This window comes from Tupaia chinensis, unplaced genomic scaffold (assembly GCF_000334495.1).
Source record: "Tupaia chinensis unplaced genomic scaffold, TupChi_1.0 Scaffold138400_2, whole genome shotgun sequence".
Taxonomy (NCBI): domain Eukaryota; kingdom Metazoa; phylum Chordata; class Mammalia; order Scandentia; family Tupaiidae; genus Tupaia; species Tupaia belangeri.
Genome location: NW_006198298.1, coordinates 350,413 through 358,962, shown reverse-complemented (window position 1 = coordinate 358,962; position 8,550 = coordinate 350,413). Strand labels below are relative to the sequence as shown.

The 8,550-nt window shown below is 38.9% G+C and overlaps 1 protein-coding gene and 1 pseudogene across 1 annotated transcript in view; both read left to right on the top strand.

Moving 5' to 3' along the window:
• Positions 1–8,550, top strand: part of JADE3 (jade family PHD finger 3) — a 109,204-nt gene that overhangs the window by 29,137 nt on the left and 71,517 nt on the right.
• LOC102475035 (developmental pluripotency-associated 5 protein-like) lies at positions 3,906–4,254 on the top strand (annotated as a pseudogene).

Here is an 8,550-nt window from a genome sequence, read left to right as displayed (position 1 = left end):
GAGAATGTATTAGTTATCTATTGCTATATTATAAATTATCACAAAATTTAGTGACCTAAAGCAGCACACAACTATTATCTTGATTCTTAGGAGTCTGAACATAGTGTGACGTTTTCTGTTCAGCTTCTTTCAAGGCAGCAGTCACTGTGCTGTCTGGGCTGTGTTCTTGTCTGAAGGCTTGACTAGGGAAGAATGAACTTCAAGCTCATTCAGTTTATTGGCAAGATTCATTGCCTTGGAACTGGAGGACTGAGGTCCCTGTTTCCTGGCCAGCTTTTGGCAGAGAACTACTCTTAGTTCCTAAAGGTCACTTATAACTCCTTCTCATGTGACCTTCTCTTCAGGTCATTTTATAACATTGGCAGATTACTTTTTCAGAGCCAGCAAGGACATAGTCTTCTCTATTGTCTTCGAAGATATAGAGTCTTACATAACATAATTATGGGAGTGACATCCCATCACATTTGCCATATAACATAATCAAGGGGCATCCTATCACGTTTGCTGTATTCTCTTGTTTAGAAGCAAATTACAGGCTCTGCCCACCTTTAACTTATTGGGGATTACTGCCAAAAAGCATTTCTCTCTTTCTAAGAGAGCACTTTTTCATTTCTGTCTTTGGGGAAAATTTCTGGTAGAATATCAGAGTGTATTTATATATGTCTGTGTCATACAGCATAATTTAGGGAACATAATTCACATAAACAAGAGTGGAAGAAATTTCTCATCTATCCAAAGGAGGTTTTGACTTTGGAATGTTGAGAAAGAAGCCATGCTAATTTTCCTTTTTAAAAGAACAACTTTTCCTAGGACATAAAGTGACTCAAGGGCTTTGGGTCTTAAAGCCTATTGACTTTAACGCAGTGGGAATAGCAGTCTTTTATTGGGAAAGAGATAGGTGACCTAGGCTGCTAGAAGCATTTTTTTTTTCATTTACAGTTCAGATTCTTTGTTGTTATTAGAGGGCACATGCTCTTGCCAGAGAGAGAGGGAAAGGGAAAAGACATCCTCCATGAGGATTAGTCATGCCACAATCCCTTCTCCTCCATCTCTCCTTCCTTTTTTGGGATTTTAGGCACACACACACACACCTGGCATGTTTCTTAAGTCCAGAACTCCAATCACTGTGGTGGGCCATAGACCCAGCCTCACATTTATATTTCACATTCTGTCATAAAAGGGAGGACCTGGTGATACTGTAGAGCAAAGCTATCCTTAGCTTAAAAAGAAGAGCATAATTTCATATTTTGCTTGCTGGCTTATTTAATCTCTCGGAAATAATTTGTTTGCCAATGTAAGATGGGCATCAGCATACTTACCACTCATAGCTACCATTTATTGAATATATAACAAGAGCTTTAGATTAGATAACCTGATTGTTTTCCAAAGTTAAGTAATATGTGACTCTTCTTGGATACTTGCTAAAAATACTGACTTCAGGGGCTGTGTGTTGGCATGCTTAAAAAAAAAAAAAATACTGACTCCAGACCTACCCCACCCTGTGACACTGAGTGAACTATTTCCAAGGAAGGTTCTTGGGATCTGTTTTGTTTTTGTTTTTGTTTTTGTTTTTGTTTTTTTAATTTGGTACAGGACATGTGTGCTTGCTGGAGACACACAGAGAGAGGGAAAGTGAGAAAGAATTCCTGGGGGTGATAGCCATACCTCAGTCCCTTCTTTGTTTTCCTCTAAAGATTTTTGGGCGTGCATACACAGGCACCCGCTGGTTTTTCTTTTTTTCTTTTCTTTTTTTTTCTTTTTTATATTTGAGAGAGATTATTGCTATCAGGTGTGCTTGACAGAGAGACAAAAAGGGAGAAATCAACCCCCCAGGGGGGGTGGCCATGCCGCAGTCCCTTCTCCTCCATTCTTCTCTCAGGATTTTTTGGACGTACATGTGCACATGCTTGGTAAGCCACCAGGTCCAGGATGCACACCATGGTCAACCACATTGAGTGTCCAGCACTTTAACCACTATGCCACCTGCTGGCCTGCCTGCTGGTATTTTTAAAAAGTGACTCAGGTGACATTTATGATCAAGTAAATTGGAGAAGTAATGTGCTCTCATTTCGTCCCTCCAATAATACTATGAAGTACCTACTGTTCTTTTTTCAGGTAACAAATGTGATACTTAAAGAAGTTCAGTTACTTGGCTAGGGTCATAGAAATAAGAGCAGAGCTGAAATTCAAGTTTTCCTTTGCCTTGTTCTATTGAGTTGTTAGAAAAATCATGACATGTTTTTTCTATGTTAAAATGCGTTGTGACTTTTCCAACAACCCAGTATTTATCCTGTTGTATTAACCAGTATGCATTGGATACATTTGTTGGAACTTTTGCAGTTAAGAAATAGGGGCCAGCACCAATGTTCTCATGAGTAATTATAACCAGTTTCCATAATGAGGCTGGAGTAAAACTTAAGAACAGAGAAAACAAATGCCTAAAATGAACAGGGAGTGGGAACCCAAGCAGCAAGGAAAACGTGGAAGGAATCCTTAGTGGAAGAAGAGAAATAGAGTGAGTAGGAATTGACAGAAGTGACACACTGCTCCCAAGTGAGGCTGAGAGGAGCCTGTGAGGAGTCAGGTGGGACTGCTGCAATTCTTCCTTCCTATTTGGTTCTTGAAACTAGAACAATATTGTCTTTTGCTACTTTTGTCAGAACTTCAGTTTATGTCCCATTTCTGATAGCAGTGTTTCACTTTTCCACCAATTTCTGGTCATCCTGGTTCTACTTGTTGCTCTTGTTTGTTTCAGTTGTTTTAATATTCATGCAAAAAACTGGAAATAGTTTCCTCCAAGGGGTAAACAGGGCCAAACAGAATTGGGCTGCACTTGTTTTGTTTCACAGTGGTAGAACTTAATGGAGTCTGTAAGGGCCATCTTAGTCTAGCCTTCCAGTGACAACCCATGTGAGCCCTCATATAAGAAAACATAACTCCATTTAAAAAGAGGAAGTCTAGATATTTACGTAACTAAACATACCAAACTTTTTTTGATATTTGTTAGTGTTCATCTTTTATGTCAGTTTCCATTTGTCTGGAATACTTAGAGGAATTGAGAATTAGATACTCACCCTAATATTACTAAGTGTTTCTGGAAACCATTATTTTATCATTTAAAACACTAGTAGTCACCTAGATTTACCTTTTTTTTTTTCTAATAAAGATTTTTGGGGGCATTATTTTAGATTTACAGAAAAGTTACAAAGATAGAATTGAGAGTTTCTGTATATCTCACATTCAATTTCATTTTCCCTAAATGTTAACATCTTACATTACTATGGTACATTTGTCAAAACCGAAAAACCAACACTGGTACATTACTAGTAAATAAGCTGCAGACTTTATTGGGATAGCACAGTTTTTTCCCATGGATGTCCCCTTTCTGTTCTGAGATCCAATCCAGGGTACTACATTACTTTAGTTGTCATCCCACCTGGTCTTCTCTGATCTGTGATAATTTCTCAGTTTTTCCCTGTTTTATATTACCCTAACAGTCTTGAAGAATACTGTCAAGTATCTTGTAGAATGTTCCTCAATCTGAGTTTGTCTGACATTTATCTCACGATGAGACTAGAATTATGGTTTGGGCGGGGGGGAGAATATAACAGAGATGAAGTGTCCTTCTCATAACATTATATTAGGAGATTTATCATTTAGTTAAGGTAACATTTATGAGATTTCTCTATCATAAAATTATTATTTTTCCCTTTCTCTATTCTATTCTTTGAAATCAAGTCATTAAGCATGGGCTACCATTAGAGGGATGATGTCACACAGGGATTGATGTTCACCTCCAGAAGGGAAGAGTTAATTAACATAAAGTATTCAGTAATACCCTGTAAGGAAGATTTTTCTCTTCTCCCTCATTAAAAACAGTTGTTAAGGGTTTCGAGGGACTGGAGATGGGAACACTCCCAGAATGTAAAAATATCCCCCCATGGGTGAAAGTTCCTGAGGAACTGAAAGATCCAGAGGTGTTCCAGGTCCAGGTGCGTCTGCTCGGAGCCATATTTGGCACAGGTGGATCTCAAATTCCTTATATTGAACAAGTAAGCAAGACCATGCTCGAGCTGAAGGCTCTGGAATTTTCGGACCTGACCGAGGTGGTAGTTTATGGTTCTTACTTGGACAAGATGGACCAAGTGGATGCTCCAGTCCTTGACTGAGTGGCACCGACAGCGGCAGGAGCGCAGGATGCTCAGACTTGAGGAAGCCATGAACGCCCTCGAACTAGGCCCTGGAATGAAATGAAACCAGTTTCCACCCCATGGGACAGGGACCAGGATGTGCAGATTAGCTTTGGCCACAGCTGGAATGGTTCTGGCTGGAGAACCTGAAGAGTTAAGGAAAAACCAGCTGTTTTTGGTTCTCTGCCTTTGCTGAGTCCTCATGTGAATATCTTTTTCTAAGGTTGCTAATGAAAGAATAAAGTTTTAAATCATAGTTCCTTGACATTTCAGTGGTGGGTTAGAGATAACAATTCAGATACCTCTGAAGCACTACCACGTATGGCCCTTGACCTCAACCCTTGTTGAAACCCCCCCAAAGCTGGACAGAGGTCAAGTACATACACTTATCTAGGGTCAAAAGGGTCTAGGAGCCAAGTCCTGAGATGCTGCCCTGAACCAAAAGCCCCTCGGCTTTTGGGAGATGTCATAATGTCTGGAACTGACCTGGACTCTCATTCAAATGTTAATATGTGAAAAAACAATAATATGAAATTACTAGCACCATTCCCAGTGCAGCAGTTTCGTATCCTTGTAATTTTTTTGGTAAAGTTCTTAATAAAAGACAGCTGGGTTTTCAAAGAAAAAAAAGTTGTTAATAACATATATATGTGTGTGTGTGTATGTATATATATACATACACACACACACATATATATATCGTATATTGATATATATACATACACACACACAATATACATACACACACACACATATATATATCAGTGTAGACTCATGGATTTTTTACATTTTTATTTATTATTTTATATTCAATCACTATGTATCATTACAGCATACCAAATGAATTTTCCTGTCCTGAATACACTGCATATTGTTTCAAAGATTATTACCATACATATTATCATCAACAGATCATTTTCCACTCCTGTGTCCCTTAAATGGTTCACTTCTTTCCCTTTCTCCTTGATTTCCTCCCTTTTGCCCTCCTGCCACTTCTCATCCTTCTCCCACACTGTCCCTAGTATCCACAGTTACTCTCCATGTCTTTATACCTTCCAGTCTTTCAGTTTCTGCCATAGAGTGTAGACATTCGTTATATACTGAACAGGGACATATAGTGCCTCTTTCATAGTATGGCTTGTTTTGCTTAGCACCTAAATCTTCCATATTTGTCCACTTTCTGTGTATATTTATTTCATATTTTGGTGATACTTCAGTACTATATAATTTACCATGTTTCTCAAATTGTTGTATATGTTAGTGAAATTATCTCTATTATTTTCCTTTTTTCAATTCCATCCATTTCTGAACTTATTATTATTTATTATTCTTACTTTGGGTTTACTTTGCTCTTTTTCTAGATTTCTGAGGCAGGTGTTTAGATTACTGTGAGATTTTCCCATTTTTCTTTCTTTTTTGTATTGTTTGCTAGAGAGCACATGTGTTCACCAGAAAAAGAGAGAGAAAGTGAGAAAGCTCTCTCCATGGGGGACAGTAGTACCACAGTCCTTTTTTTTCCATACTCCTTTCAAGATTTTTGGTCATAGATGTACGCACACCCTATATGCTTCTCAAGCCACTGGATCCTGGACTCCAATAGCACAGTCACCCATGTGGAACTCAGCTGCCTTCACTACCACACCATCAGCTGGCACTTTACTTTCATTTTTTCATGAACTTTTAAAATCTCCTTTTATACAAATTTATTTGAATTGGGTTTCTCATAGATGATATATAGTTGGGTTATTTTAAAAATTCACTCCTTTGGGGCCAGCAGGTGGTGTGGTGATTAAGGCGCTAGACTCCCACATAGCCGACTGCAGTTCGAGTCCCAGATCCAGCAGCTTGAAACTCATGCCAGGTGCATATGTGTGTGTGCCCAAAATCCCAGGAGAAGAATGGAGGAGATGGGATTGTGGCGTGGCCATATCCCCAGGTGGATAATTGCTCACATTCCCTCTCACTGTCTCTCTCTGTTTCTCCAGTGAGCACACATGCCCTATGACAATTAGGGGGAAAAAATAGAGAAGTTAGACATTTGTAGGACACAGAAATGGTTTATTACCTGTTGATGACAACATGTATAGTATTCTCAGATGGACTAGTCTGAGGTGTATTTCATGTTGGGTAAATTTTCTTTACAAGCTAAATGATGTATAATGATTGAAAGTATAAAAAATATAATAATAATTTTATAAATAGAAAAAAGAACCTTAAAAAATAACTCTTTTCATTGGTTTATTTAATCCAATTATACTTAATATAACTTTTGGTATGATTTGGCTGAAGTTTTCCATTATACTGTATAGTTTTTATTTGTTCTCTCTGATTTTAAGTTTATTTATTTATTCCCTCCATGAGCAAGAGATAGTACCTCCAACAGAGTCTCAATGCCACAATCCACTCCCAGCTTCAGCCAGCTGCAGATCATGGGCCTGCACTACCCAGTGTACTCAGAGAGTTTCTGGACACAAACCTGGAACCTTCCTATGTGCTTCAACCTTACAGAGTATCAACATTTTACCACTGTACTGCGTACTGATAGACTATGGTGACAATCCAGGATCCCTAGCCCTCTGCTAACATGACATTGAGAAGGAGGGGTACCTTATTGCTGGGTGGGAGTGGAACTTGAGGTTTCTAGGTTTTGTTCAATGACACTAAAAAAATAAATAAATAAAAAATTTAAAAAAAACACCTTTTTAAAAAACATTTTAACATCCTTTTTTTTAATTGACAGAGGGTGTGAGTGCTCTCCTGCAGTGGGAGAGAGGGAGGAAGCACTCCCAAGTGGGGCATGGTCTCCCTGCAATCCATTCCCATCTCCATTTCTCCATCCTGTCATGCATGTATATGCACCTGGGGTGTTTTTTAAGCCACCAGGGGTGGAATTTAGACCATGGTCAGTCACATGGGATTCATCTTCTTCAGCCACTAGGGCATGGGTCTGGCCCTAACATCTTTTTAAAAATATAATTCTCTAAGCATATAATTAACCCACTTAAAATGTATAATTAACTGGGTTTTGACATTTACAGTCATATAACCATCACCACAATCTAAATTTAAAACCTTTTCATCACCCCAGAAAGAAGTCTTCCCATTACCATTACTTTCCCATCTCCCTGTCCCATCCTCTGGTAGCCACTAATCTACTTTCTATCTCTGTATATTTGCCTGTTCTGGACATTTCATTTAAATAGAATCATACAGTATGTGACCTTTTGTGTCTGGGATCTTTCACCTATTGATGGTACGTTTTCAAGGTTCATCCATGTTATAACATATATCAATACTTCATTCTTTTTATAACTGAATGATATTACGTTGTATAAATATACACATTTTGTTTACCCGTTTATAGGTTGATGAACATTTGGGTTGTTTTCACTTTGGGTGTATTATGAGTAATTCTACTATGAACATTCATGTGCAGATTTTTACATGAACATATGTTTTCTATTATCTTAGGTATGTACCTAGAAGTAGAATTGTTGGATCATATAGAAACACTGTTTAATCATTTGAGGAACTGCCCAACTGTTTTCCAAAGTGGCTTCATCATTTTTCAGTCCTACCAGTGATGTGTGGTGGTGTTTGAGATTTGTTATTGCTGTAGACACCAGAGACTTCAAGTTCCTCTGGTGAACTTTCTTATCTCTCCTTGATTTAGGATCTTTTTGTGTTTGTCTTCAAATTCTGTCTCTCACAGCTCCCCCAACTATTCGCCACTGTTTTTACCACTGGAGGTTTAACATACGGGTAGGTTATGGGGGCAGGCAGCATTCTCTAGTCTTCTGATTAAGTCTTAGTCTTTTGATTGCATAGTGGTCATGTGTCTGGGAGTAGGGATGGAAGAGGTCGTTTTCATGGGTAGAGCGTTTTGACCCTGTCCCTTGTTCCCTCATCTGCCCAAAGCAGATATCCTCTGGTATTCTCAGTCTTTGTCCTTCAGAGTCTTCCTCCTATAAATTCAGGCTTTTCCCCCCATATGTAGCACAGGGAGGCTAAGGCTGAGTGCTTTTCCCTTCTCCTAGCAGTAGTGAAATTACACCAGTGTCCTCACTTGATTTTTTTTCCCCGTAGATGAAGCCAGAACTGAGCACTAGGGCCCCAGACACCATTTAGGGAGCTTTCCAGGTTGTTCCTCCTCATCTTCCTTCTGTGAACCTAGTTTGGTTCCTAAAGAAAAAAACTTATAAGAGAGTGGGAACCCCTTATGACTATAATCCCTAGGGTCTTCATACTTTCATAGTAGTCCCCACTCAGCCTCCAGTGATTTGTCAAAATTTCTAGTTTAGGGACCAGCAGTTAGCATAATGGCTATGTCGCTGCACTCCCATGTAGTTGATGGTGGTTC